The sequence below is a fragment of the Cotesia glomerata genome, linkage group LG2 (genome assembly GCF_020080835.1).
Source record: "Cotesia glomerata isolate CgM1 linkage group LG2, MPM_Cglom_v2.3, whole genome shotgun sequence".
In the NCBI taxonomy this organism is placed as follows: domain Eukaryota; kingdom Metazoa; phylum Arthropoda; class Insecta; order Hymenoptera; family Braconidae; genus Cotesia; species Cotesia glomerata.
Window position 1 is genome coordinate 1,235,237 of NC_058159.1, and position 13,153 is coordinate 1,248,389.

The 13,153-nt window shown below is 23.5% G+C and overlaps 1 protein-coding gene across 2 annotated transcripts in view; it reads left to right on the top strand.

Moving 5' to 3' along the window:
- Nucleotides 1–730: 730 nt before the first annotated feature.
- LOC123258457 (tyrosine-protein kinase CSK) overlaps nucleotides 731–13,153 on the top strand; it is a 28,406-nt gene continuing 15,983 nt past the window's right edge. The window contains exons 1-2 of one of the 2 annotated variants that reach the window (XM_044718457.1): nucleotides 731–1,060; nucleotides 7,406–7,451. The gene's annotated coding sequence lies outside the window, so the exon portion shown is untranslated. The remainder of the gene's footprint in view (nucleotides 1,061–7,405; nucleotides 7,452–13,153) is intronic. The other variant, XM_044718458.1, reaches the window with a different exon arrangement.

Here is a 13,153-nt window from a genome sequence, read left to right on the forward strand (position 1 = left end):
TGACATTGTATCTTGTCAACTATTGACATTTTTAAAGATATAAGCTCATCCCGATGTTACACTCATCGAGACCTTTAATTTGAGTACCCACATCAATTTTTTATATATTTATATATTATATATATATATATATATATATATATATATATATATATATATATATATATATATATATATATATATATATATATATATATATATATATATATATATATATATATATATATATGTATATATGGAAAATATATCAAAAATGCATTTGAGTACTCAAATGAAAGCTCTTAATGAGTGTAACATCGGAATGAGCTTATATCTTTAAAAACGTCAATATTTAAAAAAGTACAGTGTAATTTAACAAAAGTAATTATTTAATAAAGCAAAATTTTATTTATTTATACTTCACAAGTCACGGAAGTCACATAGTGACTGCAAGGTTGCTAGTTATAATTAATTATATAAAAAAATTATTTTTATTTCAATAAAAATTCATTGAAAAATAAACGAGCACAAAAAAATTATTTAAAAAAATTGTATTTATAATTTTTTTTAATTTTTTTCGGAGAAAAAAATTTTTTTAAAAAGAAAAAATTTTTAAGCGGGAAAATAAAATTTCAAAATTCCCGTAAAAACTCGTAAGCATTCGTTATTCTTCGGTGGAATGTCGAATGTATGTTTTGTGAGCTCCCACCAGCCGTATAGTAGGTAGAATGAAGAAAACCGCGATTAGTGTGCCCGACATCGTTTTATTTCGTGTTCCGCCGTGGAATCGTCGGGGCAAGTTGTAGCTGGAGTCTGTCTCTGTCAGTCGGTCGCTAGTTTCGTCCGGGTATTGGATCTCTGTTCCTCAATGTAGCAAAATGGCTGCCAAACTACAATAATGAGTGTAACGTTGTTAACGTTTACCAATGTGTTATATTGTTTGTGTCGTTCTTCCTCACCCATATTTTGTGATTAATATATTACTGTGATAATAAGTAATAGTGACAGTGTTTCCCGTGTCAAGACTTTATTGCACTATTTTAAATAATCAGTCAATACTTTTCACCACGAGTAAGTCAAGGTGTTGTTTTTTTTTTTTTTTCATTTTAGTTTTATTTTATTTTTTACGTGGCGCTCGCCTATCCGCAAATTCCTCAGCACAACATTTATCATTTTTAAATTAATAACCGAGATTTGACTAATTATTTGTCACATTTTAGGTGGTGGGATCTGAGAAAAATTTTAAACTACCATTCAACATAATATAAGTAACTAATGTACGCACCAAACTTATTTATATTTACTTTAGGTATAATGTAAATAACGTTTACCTTTTCTAATTCTTATCCTAGTCATCTAATCTCCATGTCTTCCGGGAAGTCGCGTGACTTCCTTAAAAACTTTTTTTTAAAAACAAATACTGCAATTTTCAGTTTATTAATTTAAGTTATTTTTATCACCGTTGCCGAGTTGCTTTATTAATTCACCGCATGTCGGATAGTAACTACAATTATTATTATCAATTGTAATTGCATCTAAAGAGTATTTACTTTGTATCGATTTAATTATATTTGTTTTAAATTTTATCAATTGGACTATTTTTAATTAAACATTTAATAGTATGATACTGAAGGTAATAAATGAAAATTAATTTGGCAGATATTTAATAATTTTTTTAACAAATAAATTATGGCAAAAAAAAGTTAGAAAAAAAATTAACTTGTAGAAATTTAAAAAAATTAAAAATGCAATTTTTTAAAAATAAATTTTCGGAAAAAATTTGCTTGATAAATAAAATTAAAAAATTGTCAAGTGACCACTAACTAAATGAAAATTAATTTGGCAGATATTTAATAATTTTTTTAATAAATAAATTATGGCAAAAAAAAATTAACTTGTAGAAATTTAAAAAAATTAAAAATGCAATTTTTTTTAAATAAATTTTCCGAAAAAATTTGCTTGATAAATAAAATTAAAAAATTGTCAAGTGACCACTAACTAAATGAAAATTAATTTGGCAGATATTTAATAATTTTTTTAATAAATAAATTATGGCAAAAAAAAAAATTAACTTGTAGAAATTTTAAAAAATTAAAAATGCAATTTTTTAAAAATAAATTTTCGGAAAAAATTTGCTTGATAAATAAAATTAAAAAATTTTTAAGTGACCGCTAACTTTAATGTTTGGTAATAAACCTCTGGCAACTTTTTTACAAATAAATTATTGCAATAATTAAAAATATGCAGGTGTAAAAAATTAATATAAGTGTCAAAAAATATGACAGACATTAAAAATTTTTTTAGAATTTTATGGCAATTAAAATGACATTAAAGTTAGCAGTCACTTGACTATTTTTTATTTAACAAATTTTTTCCAAAAAATAATTAAAGAAAAATTGCATTTTTAATTTTTTAAAATTTCTATATGTTAATTTTTTTTATGATTGTTTTTGCCATAATCTTTTTGTTAAAAAAATTATTAAATATCTGCTTAATTAATTTTCATCAATTAAATTGTTATAAAAAAATTTACACATGTGAAAATTAATAAAAATTACAAGTGAAAATTTTTAAAAGCATTTTTTTATTATAAAAATTTTTAAAATTGACAGCTAACTTTAGTATCATCAAAAAGTTGCTTAATTAATTTTAGAAAAAAATTAAATTAAATTTTTATTCATGTTAAGGTTGGTAAATAATTTATAGAAAAAAAAATGGAGTAAAAAATAGAATCTCAGAATTAAAATAAAAAAAATGACTTGTAATAAAGATATTATCTGTCAAAAAATAACTATTTGCGAGGTAAAATGCTCGATTGCGAATCTCTCGTGAGTATTTTATCAACAGAGTGGTATTTTAAGACAGATAATTTATTATGATAAAAAAAGTAACAGACTAGTAGTTTTAAATTAAAAAAAAATGTAAAGCTTTGAATTAAAAATGAACATTTATATTTACTTACTTAAATTATTTGAGCCTTAAAAAAAATCCTTGGCAATTTAAAATTATATTAATAGTTTGGTAAAATCTTGGCGAACAGAAAATAATCCTTGAGATGCAATTAAACAGATGGATTATAATTACCGCGTTACGCTAAAAAAAAAAAAAAAAGTGATTAAATAAAACCCACACACGAAACTAGATCTCGTGTTTTATTATTCTTATTATTTAAATTATAATCTAATTTTAAATAAAACTAGTTCTGTGTTGTATAATTAAAATAGCTTTGTTACAAGTTTTGTTTAGACTGTCTTCATACATGATGTGTCATACTACGATCCATTGCTGTAAGAATAATTAGTAAATAATAGCACAGCATTGTATCAATTTATTGACTATTATCTATAATTTTTATTTTATAAAATAGCTTTCATCATCATGGTCATTATCAGGTTATTAAATAATATCTTTCAATTTAAATTATTAATTTGATTGATCATTTTTTAAAATTAAATAATTGCTCTTCATTAATTTTAAATTATTGCGTCGTTTAATCTCAAATTATTCTATTTTTTTATTATTAAATTACGGATCAATATTCTACGAACGATTAATTTTAAATTGAAAATTACAGAATGAAAAATAAATTACTCCGAATTTAAAAAAATTAATTAAAATAGAAGATTGAAAAAAAATTTTTTTTTCAAACTTTTATTATAAATTCTTGTCTATTATCTCTTAAAAAAAATAAATTATAACTCCAAATTAAAAAAAATTAATTAATTAAAAATAAAAGGTTGATAAAGAATTTTTTTTTTAACTTTTAATGTAAATTCTTCTTAATTATATCTTTAAAAAAAAATTAATGTAGTTTTTTATTAGTCGCAAGTCATAAGTTAGATTTTTAGTGAATCACACGTTCGAACTTATGAGTGGCATTCCTTCTTACAATGTTATTATTCATATGTAAAATAAATATAGAATTCTTGATGAAAATTTTTTCATTGGATAACGTATTGTTAAACATGATCAAACTTCTTGAAACTAAATTATTATTTTTTTTTTTATAAAAATATTTTATTTTAAATCAGTTAAAAATATTGAATGAATAAAAATTTAATAATATTATATACTTCAAAGATTTTAACAATAATATTTCCGTATAAAATTGTACATATTGTATTGTAATAACACATTGAAATCGAATAATCGATATTTAGAATTTTCACATGTGGGTTGACGGAACAACAATGTAATAATTTGCAGAAATAATAGACATTTAAAAGAAAGTTATTTTGATGTTTAATATTTAAAAAATTATTAACAATTAATTTTAATATAATTATTAATTTATTATTAATTTTTTGAGTGGTTTGATATTAAATATTTTACGAAATTTTATTTAAAAAAAAATACTTACAAAGATTTTAGAGTAAAAAATAAGCTTTAAATTTATAAAAAATTGAATAATTTTATGAAGTTAAAAAAATTAGTTATAATTATTATAAAATTTTAAAGTATAATTGATATAAAAATGAAGTTAGTCGACATTTCAAAATTTTCAGAAATTTTTTATTGAAAAAATTTCAATTAAGAAAAAAAAATTTCACTTGTAAAAAAACTTGAAAAACTTAAAGTGCAATTTTTTAGAAATATCTTTTTAGTTGTAATTTAATTAATAAAAAAAAATCAAAAATTTTTAGACGTCTGCTAACTATAATAATAAAGTTAGCCGACATCTTTGATTTTTTGATTTTGCTTAATTTAATAAATTAGAACTAAAAATTATTTTTTAAAAGTTGCACTTATAGTTTTTCAATTTTTCTACAAATGAAAATTTTTTTTTTTCGTAATTATTTTTTTATTAAAAAAATTATAAAAACTTTTGATGGCAAATTTAATTTTCATCTGCTAACTTCAGTGTCATTAATTTATTTGAATTTATTTTGGAGAAATTTTTAAAATTTTGAAATTAAATCTTTACAAGATTATTTTTCTAAAAAATTATTCATTTTTGTGTGATAAAATGTTTCGCTTCAATATTTAACGTAACTGTTTAAAAATCTTCAATTCATACAGTTGATATTTATAATACTAAAGTTAGCTGACGTTTTTTCCATTCATTAAATTAAAACGAAAAAATATTTTTAAAAAATTACACTGAAAGTTTTTCAAGTTTTTTAAAAATTAAGTTATTTTTTAATTATTTTTTCACTAAAAAAAATTCTAAAAATTTTTAGATGTTCGCTAACTTAATTTTCATTTAATATTTATTAAAGTTGTCTTGTAATAATTTATAAGTTAATGTTGCAGCTAAACTAAACATATAGAATATAGAATAGAATGCATTAAAGACATTTGTCGGGAAACGAGTGTATCCGTCGTGTTCATCACGAATTAACGTGGGGGGATTAAACACAGTCGGATAAATAATGTGAGAACAAGACATATATATTATCAGGTCGTGTACTAAAGAATAATCTCAAACTTGTCTTCCTTGGCACGGACAATATTCATTTTTTGTTCCATCTGCGGCAATTAAAATTTAAACAGTTCTTACGAGTCAATTACGCTCACCCGTCAATACACGTCAGAATAATAAAAGGAATTAAATGGGCAAAATGTATAACTTTATTACAGTTAACATTTTTTTTTAATTGCTACCATATAATGTTATGGTTATATTTGTTTTATTTTATTTTTATATAATTGCTGTTGTTATTTAAGAGAAGTATGTAACGAACAAAAGTCTTATCCTGGGAAATTGAGCAATTTCAGGCGAATGAAAGTCCTTGAAGTTGACTTACATACACTACAAACTTGGTTATTTGTATTTATATAAATAGTATATTGTACATAACATCAGTGCGATAACAATCGCTAAAAATTAGAGCATCGATTCAATCCTCGTGTCTGTCCCTTTGGAAAAAAAGTTGCGTGCGAATTCAGATAATTAGCGAATCACTAATTACGTGACTAACGGACGCCTTGCTCGAGTTACTTGATGTTGTTAATGCATTACTTATTATGTCCTGGAGGTGTATTAAAAATGTATATGCGTGTATATATAAAGATAGGAAGAAAGGAAGTGTACTGTCGACAAGTAACAGCTACGTAAAAGACTTCCGCACCGCTACTTCATTTCTCACATTCATTTGCATAATTTTAGTTTTTCTGTTTTAAAGATAGCCTTAAACTTTATTTTTAGCTACTGAGTTATTTCAAAAGTTAAAAATACATCAAGATTTATTTTAGAGTACAAAGTTTATTTTTTAAAAATTTTTGACTCAAAATTTGAAAATTTTTTTTAAATTTCTTACTATTTATTGGGAAATCCGTACTAGGAAATTAGTAAAGGCATTAAAGAAATATTCTATGGGATCACATCTTTCAGGAAATTGAGTCTAATCTAATCAATTACACGGTTAAATGTATTAAATTATAAACTTTCTATAATCTAGCCGGTCAAAGGAATGAAGGTCGTGAGTTCTGAAATCAATATTAGTTACTTTTAGGAAGTGGATAATAAATTGGTCATTTATTAAGATTTTCAATGCATCATTTATTATAATTTTTAATGAATCGAATCAGAGAAATCTAAATTTATTAATTATAAAAAATTAAAATTTTGGTTTATTAAATAATGAATTTTTTTTAATTGCACTGTACTTTATTAAATATTGACGTTTTTAAAGATATAAGCTCATTCCGATGTTACACTCATCAAGAGCTTTCATTTGAGTACCCACATGCATTTTTGATATATTTTTCATATATACATATATATATAATATATATTTTAATATATATATAAGCTCATCTTAATGTTGCACTCATCAAGAGCTTTCATTTAAGTACCCACATGCATTTTTGATATATTTTTCATATATACATATATTACATATATATATAATATATATAAATATATGAAAAATTGATGTGGGTACTCACATGAAAGGTCTTGATGAGTGTAACATCGAGATGAGCATATATCTTCAAAAATGTCAATAGTTCACAAGATACAATGTAATTTCTTAATAATGTATCTAGAGATCGAGAATTTTCGAATGCAGCCTAAATACTTATAATAAATTGACACAAATTCAAATCAAAATCTTTGCAATGGCAATAATAATATAGATAAAATAAAGATTTAGTAACTATTTATAATTAAAATTTTTAAATTAACAAAAAACTTGTAAACTAAATAAGAATTTATACTTGATACTTGAATTATTATATATCAATCTAATGTTGAATCACAAATATAGTAACAGAGGTAAAAAATTTTTTTCAAAACTTTAATTTCAGCAAACACTCAAAATAATTTTTTTTTAAAAAAAAACTTTGATAACTTTTAAATACCTAATATAAAACTCGATTGTGAAAATTTTCCAACTATGCATTTGATAATGGCATAACTATAAACACTTTCATAAAATAAATAATAATGTTATTAATTTACTTTTTTTTTCTTTTTTTTCAGGGAATAACGTAACCGGAAAAAAATGGCATGTGAATCGAGGAACTAGGTAAATTATATAATTATTTAAATATAATAAATAACAAAAAATAATTGAATATTGCAAAGTGAAGAATAAAGAGTATCCGCTAAAGTAAAGTATATGATATAAGGTTGTGATACTTATGATGTGATGAATGATGGCGATGATGATTAAAAGCAATGCATATAATGCTTTCACTGTTTTACTAATTCTACTTGAGATGTATAACGTCGGTACGGCGTAAATACATCCATGTAGAAACTGTACGTGTGTATTTAATACCAACACATTTAAAGTGGGCGCCATCAAGCACCCATTTTCCATTCCATTCCATTCCGCCTACTTTTCATGCCCGGGAGCAACTACCAAAGCGGCTTTCTGAGACTAGTTGACATGAAAAAAGAAACTCTGAAGAGATGACTTATATGCTTAAGGCCATACACTTGAATCACCTAGCTACTACTTAATATTACGCTTTTCCAGATTACGGAAGATATAAAATCATAGAGCCTCCTTAGTTGTTGCATTGTGTGCTTGAAAAAGTGGGGTCAGCATTGCGATACAAATATCACCGTCAGCATTTATTATTCCTTAGTCACGTCACAGTTTACTTATGCTATAAACTATAACATACTGCTACACTTAACTAGTAAAAGTACACATGGAAAAAAGTGTGACTATTATAACGATCTAAATTGCTGCTAAAATTACTCTCTAGTCTCCTCTGTGTGCTATGCATGCAGGAAATTACCCAAATAGTTTGGTACTGAGAGGAAATTAAAATTTTCACCGTGTATGTTCTACATGGCAATTAACTGCTAAATTCTCTAAGCGTATTAGTTTTAATTTTAAGTTTACACTAATGGAAAAAATTTGTTTTAGAAAGGAATAATTTTTAAATTATTGCTTTGATTAGTTGGTCGTTTAATTTTAATAGTAGTTTTCTTAAAAAAAGAAATCTTAAGTTCATTATTTTATTTTATCTAAATGAACAAATTTAACAGCACAGGCCATTAATAGGGTTAATAATTATTATGTTTAATACATTAAAATTTTATGATGTATAATAAAAATTATTGTAATGAAGTTAGCCGACATTTTAGATTTTTTGATTTTACTTAATTTATTAAATTAGAACTAAAAAATATTTTTGAAAAATTGCACTTATAGTTTTTGAACTTTAAAATTTTTTTGCAATAATTTTTTTAATTAAAAAAATTTATAAAAATTTTTTAATGTCGGTTAACTTTATTTTCATTAATAATTCAATAGTTAAATTGCGGAATGAAAAGTCTATTGATGTGTTAGCAATTGCAACCCAAGAAAATAATAGCAATTGATAAAAATAAAATAATAATTATAGAAATTTACCAGAAAATTTATGAATAAAATTTTAAGTTGAATTTTTTTTTGGATATAATAAAGTTAGCCGACATTTTTGATTTTTTTTTTAATTTATTAAATTATAATTAAAAAGTATTTTTAAAAAATTGCACTTATAGTTTTTGAAGTTTTGAACAAATGAAAATATTTTTTTGTAATAATTTTTTAATAAAAAAAAATTATAAAAATTTTTAGATGTCGGCTAACTTTATTTTCATTTTTTGGATAAACAAATTACTAAAAAATTATCAAATAACTTGAGAGAAATTTTTATTTGTGGTAGATTAAAATATCGTAAAATTTTGATGAACAATTTAAATTAAATACTATAAAAAAAATTTTTCTTTATTAAAAAATTTTAAAATGACCTTAAAATTTCTTCATAATTTAATTCAAAAATTTTCGGTGTAAATTTTTTTTTTAAAAGTTTTACTCAAAAATTAGACAATTTTTTTTGTTTAATATAAAAATGACTTTTTATTATTACAAAAATATAATTCCTAAAACTGTGATTGAATAAGATTAACAGTACAATAAAAAACTTTTATTTAAATAATAAAAATTTCTGTATTCAATCTAATTGACTTCTAGGTACTTTCTTAACTTCAAAAGTTCTTCATACTTTTCACCATAATTAAATAATCATAAAAACTTCATTATTTGTAGGTACTATTTGTTCCCCATTTATAACAAATCATTAGAAATTTTTAGTGTTAATAAAAATAACAATACAGAATACGCTAAAAATAAAAATTCTCAGATCTTTCTCTTTTTCTTTAATAAAAAATTCCACCCGTAAGTTCATAAGTAGTCTTCTCCATTTCTATTTCTATGAAAGCAGCATATTTCTTCTCATTGTCTATTGTTTGGCGCAATTACTATAAACTTTTGTCCTTTTTTGTATCGATTGCTGATTAGTTGTTTAAAAAAATGACATACAATCCATCACAATAGAAATAAGTGATACCTATCACTGAAAATAACATCTTAATTATTAATATTAATATTGAGGACGTGAAAATGATACGGTTGAGGGTAAACATATGTAACGTATGTAAGTGACCATTAAATTTACAATTATTGTTGCAAGTATATTAACTTAAGGCATGTCTGTCGTTGTCCTGCATGTCTTTAACTCGATTTTAGTCGAGTTAAGACTGTATATAAATATAATACTACATACTCTTACTCTGTCAAGAGTAATGTAATATAACTTTTGTATCCACGAGCGTTCACCAGAACGACGGTGAGACCGCCATGCCCGCTTGCACACCTAACTGAATACTTGCGAATACTTGTGACGTGCTGATTACTACGTTTCTTTCTCATTTTTCTGTAACGTCACTTTTAAAACGTTTACTTTTTTTATCTCCAAACCGTCAAGTTAACTACAAGTTCTTTAATTTTCTCCACATGCAAAGATTTTACGCTATTTTTAATTAAACGAGGCAAATTTAATTATTTGGAAATATTTGTTGTTCTCTGTAATTAAACTAATCATTTTCTTTTTTTTTTGTTATTACACTTATATAACTTTTTTTTAATGAAAGTTTTAAGACATAAAATAGAGAGTTGATACCTTACATATTAATTATTATCATATTTACTTAAATATTATTGCGAACACTATTTTTAAATTACAATTTTTTATTCACTTCATTTTTAATAATTTATTAGACTAATTTGAAAAAAATCAACTTTAAAAACAATTACAAGAGTTATTATTAAAATTGTAAGAAAGTAATTTATAATTGCACACCCCAAAAAGTCTGAAAACTTTGCTTTCGTAGAATCAAGCAGTGATTTTTCAAAAAAATTCAATTTGTGGAAATTATTTTAATTGGCCAATTTTACACTATCAAAAAAATAAAAAATTTAATTGAGCAAATTTTTACCTACACAGAAAAAAAATGTTCTTGAATCAAGTATATAATTTCGAAGAACTTAATCTTCTTGATTTGAGTAGAAAAATTCTTTAGCTTATAAATTTTTCTTGATTTAAGGAAATTTTACTTGGTTCAAATAAATTACCCTCTTCAAAATTATTTTCCTGGCTCAGGAATTTTTCTATCGAATCATATTAATTTTTTTTTCAGTGTAGAGGTCAATTGGTCTGCAGTTGAGATGTAGGAATGCAACCGTGATTAGATTATTAGACTCGAAGGTTTTTATTGATTAAGCTGAATTTTTTTCTCCATAAAATTTGAACTTTTATTTTAATTTAAAAGTTATAATTTTTGATTTTTTATTTTAATTTAAAAGTTATCAATTTTTATTTTTTATTTTAATTTAAAAGTTATAAATTTTGATTTTTTATTTTAATTTAAAAGTTATAATTTTTGATTTTTTATTTTAATTTAAAAGTTATAAATTTTGATTTTTTATTTTAATTTAAAAGTTATAATTTTTGATTTTTTATTTTAATTTAAAAGTTATCAATTTTTATTTTTAAATACTTGTAAATTAATAGTTGAAGGAAAAATATTAGCTTCTTAAAGAATTTATTAAATTTTTAAGAATTATAATATGAGTTCTTGAAAGCATGTCGACAAAAAACAACTTGATTAAAAAAAAAAATCATTTGGTTTAAAAAAATCAAATCTTGAAGAATTTTTTTGTCTTGAATTAATTAAAAAAATTCTTGAATGCATTTTTGGCTTCAAATTTTTCATAATGATATTTTTCATTGAAAAAAAATCTTGATTTAATAATTTTTCCTGAAAACAGAAGCAAAAAATTCATTCAACTCAGGAATTAATTGAAAAATGTAAATTATAAATGTTTAATAAAATAATTTCAATGCAACATAGAAAAAACTGTTAATATCAGTCAATTACGCGTAAAGCGTACCATATACAAAATTAAATAGATAAAAGTATATGTTTACTCAGGAATAAAAACAGCAATCTCAGTAGAGTATTATGTATTAAGTGTAACGAGTCCTTGCACTCTCTTCACGTTGATTGGTGTGTTCATTACACTCTTATGTACACTGCACATCATCATAACGCCTCGGTTGATAACCTTCACTGATCGTTAGAGAATTTAACAACATGCTGGTTGTATTATGTTATGCACTACACATTCACTGATAAAAAAAATCGTTATACTCCGCAGGCTTGTTTAATTCAATACATTACATCCATCTCAATATTACTTTTATTCATTCACCGGATACGCTTTTCTGATTAATTAGCGAAGAGAGTTTCCGGCGGGTAATTTATACCATACCTGAAAAATTTATTTACTATCTCTATTAAGTATTATTTTTTTTTCAATTCCATCCAACAAGACAGTTAATTTTCTCATAATAAAATTTCTTTGTCATTTGTTTTCTGTTATTATGATCCACAATACATTTATCGACATAAAAATGTGCATTTCAAGCATTTATATTAGCCAAGCCGGGGTTTTTTATTACCATCCAAGAAAATAGTTTTATAACAAACAGAAGTAAAGTATAAAAAAGGTAGATGATACTTTGATGTAAATACTTTCACTTGCATTATTCAGCAAAGCTCGCAAAAAATCTAGACTATTCTTTTCATAGCATACTATCTTGGATTGTCTCACAAGTACATAAACATTTGTTACATGTTATATTGTTGTCTATATTATTAAAAAAATAAGAAAAATTTCGTCTCAGAATAGTCATATGATAAAATCGGTTTTTTTAAGTGAAGTTTAGTGTCATTGCAAAGATTTTGACTTGAATTTGTGTCTTATCAAAGTTTCATATCATTTTCACCGATACTCAATTTATGATGATAAGTATTTAGGCTGCATTCGAAAATACTCAATCTCTAGATACGTAATTAAGAAATCACCTTGTATCTTGTGAAATATTGACATTTTTTAAGATATAAGCTCATCCCAATGTTACACTCATCAAGACTTTTCATTTGAGTACCCACATCAATTTTTCATATATTTTATATATTTATATATATGTATATATGAAAAATATATCAAAAATGCATGTGGGTACTCAAATGAAAGCTCTTGATGAGTGTAACATCGGAATGAGCTTATATATTTAAAAACGTCAATAGTTAAGAAAGTACAGTGCAATTTAACATAATTAAGAAATGACCTTGTATCTTGTGAACTATTGACATTTTTAAAGATATAAGCTCATCCCGATGTTACACTCATCAAGACTTTTCATTTGAGTACCCACATCAATTTTTAATATATTTTATATATTTATATATATGTATATATGAAAAATATATGAAAAATGCATGTGGGTACTCAAATTAAAGCTCTTGATGAGTGTAACATCGGGATGAGCTTATATCTTTAAAAGCATCAATATTTAAAAAAGTACAGAATAATTTAACAAA